Here is a 2,114-nt window from a genome sequence, read left to right on the forward strand (position 1 = left end):
AGAGTACATTTTGTGTCCTTGCCATCCTCAGTTCTTCCTCTAAGTGTTGTTCAACATGGAGGAATACTGATTCATCAGCTGAGGGAGACAGTACGTGGTAATCAGCAGGAGGTTTCCTTGCCCATGTTTAACTTGAAGCCACGAGACTCCATGGAGTTGGGAACCAATGTTGACAACTCCCAGAATAACACCCTCCCGACAGTATACCACTATACCGTCCCCTCTGCTGGGTCTGTCCTGCCGGTGGGACAGGACATATCCAGGGATGGTGATGGTGGTGTCTGGGACATTGTCTGTAAGGTATGATTCTGTCAGTACGACTATGTCAGGCTGTTGCTTGACTAGTCTGTGAGACAGCTCTCCCAATTTTGGCACTAACCCCCAGATGTTGGTGAGGGGGATTTTGCAGGGTCAGTGGGGCTGTTTCTGCCGCTGTCTTTTCCGGTGCCTAGCTCTATGCCTGGTGATCCGTCAGGTTTCATTTCTTTGTTGAGACTTTGTAGCCCTTGATACAACTTAATAGCTTGCTAGGCCATTTCAGAAGGCAATTGAGAGTCAGCCACATTGGTGTGTGTCTGGAAGGGCATTTGATTTGGATTTTTATTGTGATGTGTATTTTACAGTCAGAATACAATAAAATACAGTGAAAAGCTTTCATTAGTCACCTCAAATCCATTTGTTGTCTGAGATCCAAGATGGTGCCGACACAGGACAACTCTTCGCGAGTTCTCTACAGCAGATCTTATAACTGTTCCACACTTTTAAATCTCAATTCTATTAGACTGCTGAATGGACCTCTCTAATTTCAAATCAACTGGTGATCTTGCTTTGGTGCACCTCGTATGTAGTCGTAATTTGTATGCCTCGTTCCATCTAAACACCCTATGATCTGTATGTCCTTGTATGTTATGATCTGCCTGTACTGCTTGCAAAACAAAACTTTTCACTGTATTCAGGTAAATGTGACTACAATAAATCAAATCTTAAAAAAGCACAATTTTGAATAATTTGAGAATAAGCAACAGAAAAAAGATATAGCTTGAAGAGAGTTTCACAATCTACACTGGACCCAACAAACATCGAAGCTGCTGATCCTCATGCACCATCTTCACTGCTGGGCCAAATTTCCTCCATACACCAGACCCATCAACATCTCAGATGCCTCTATTGCTGCTGGGCCCACCTCATCGATATGACCCTTTCACCATCGCTTTGTTGCTACCAGCTCTGGACCCAACCAACAATGAAGTCTCCAATCCCAGGCGCCATCTTTTGCTGCTGAGCCTGTCTCACTGACGTTGCCTCCGCTGATGTAGCAGCTGCTGATTCCAGGTCCTGTGCTTGCTCTGGAAAAGCATTTAGGGGCTGCTCTTGCCATACCCCCCCCTCAATGTTGTCCAAGCTCAGGACAAGGTGACAAAGAAAAAGATGAAAAGAGGTTGAAGTAGGCAAACTGTGGCGCTGCCATGTTGGACTGGCCAGACCGGTTAAGGATGGCACATGTCCTTCCCTGAACAACATTATTGAGCCAGACAGGGGTTTTCCAACAATCAACAAAACTTTCATCATCGTCATTAGATTCTTAATTCCACATTTTTTAATAAAGTTCAAATTGTACCCTCTGGATTCCAACTGGGGTCCCCAGAATCTGAGATAACAAGGTGCAGGGCTGGATGAACACAGCAGGCCAAGCAGCATCAGAGGAGCAGGAAGGCTGACGTTTCGGGCCTAGACCCTTTATCAGAAAAGGATTCTGGGATTCTCCAGCATCTGCAGTTCCTACTATCTCTCTCCCCAGAACATGAGCTGAGTTTCCGGATTGATAAGCTAGCTATAATACCACTAGGGCCATTACCTCTCTTTTATAAAACTCATTCTGCACATTTTATTATTTTCTTATTTAATCTCTGGCTCCTCCCACCCTGAGCAGGGAATACCCGGATGGAGCGCCCGTCACAAAGATGGCCTCGGAGGCGGGACACCAACTGACGGAAATGACGTAACAATAACACGTGCGCGCCCGCTATATTTCCGGTTCCGCCCGAGCGCCATTTTCTCCTTTTCTGATTTGGGGTCTCGCGAGGAGGTGAGTACAACAACAACCTCTTAATATA

The 2,114-nt window shown here is 45.8% G+C and overlaps 1 protein-coding gene across 1 annotated transcript in view; it reads right to left on the reverse strand.

Annotated features, from left to right (window-relative positions):
* The window catches only part of LOC109924177 (protein S100-A11-like), a 29,358-nt gene extending 27,663 nt beyond the window's left edge, over nucleotides 1-1,695 (reverse strand). Inside the window, exon 1 of the mRNA XM_048614010.1 lies at nucleotides 1,619-1,695. The gene's annotated coding sequence lies outside the window, so the exon portion shown is untranslated. The remainder of the gene's footprint in view (nucleotides 1-1,618) is intronic.
* Between the last annotated feature and the right edge of the window lie 419 nt (nucleotides 1,696-2,114).

The sequence above is a fragment of the Rhincodon typus genome, chromosome 29 (assembly GCF_021869965.1).
Source record: "Rhincodon typus isolate 14 chromosome 29, sRhiTyp1.1, whole genome shotgun sequence".
NCBI lineage: Eukaryota > Metazoa > Chordata > Chondrichthyes > Orectolobiformes > Rhincodontidae > Rhincodon > Rhincodon typus.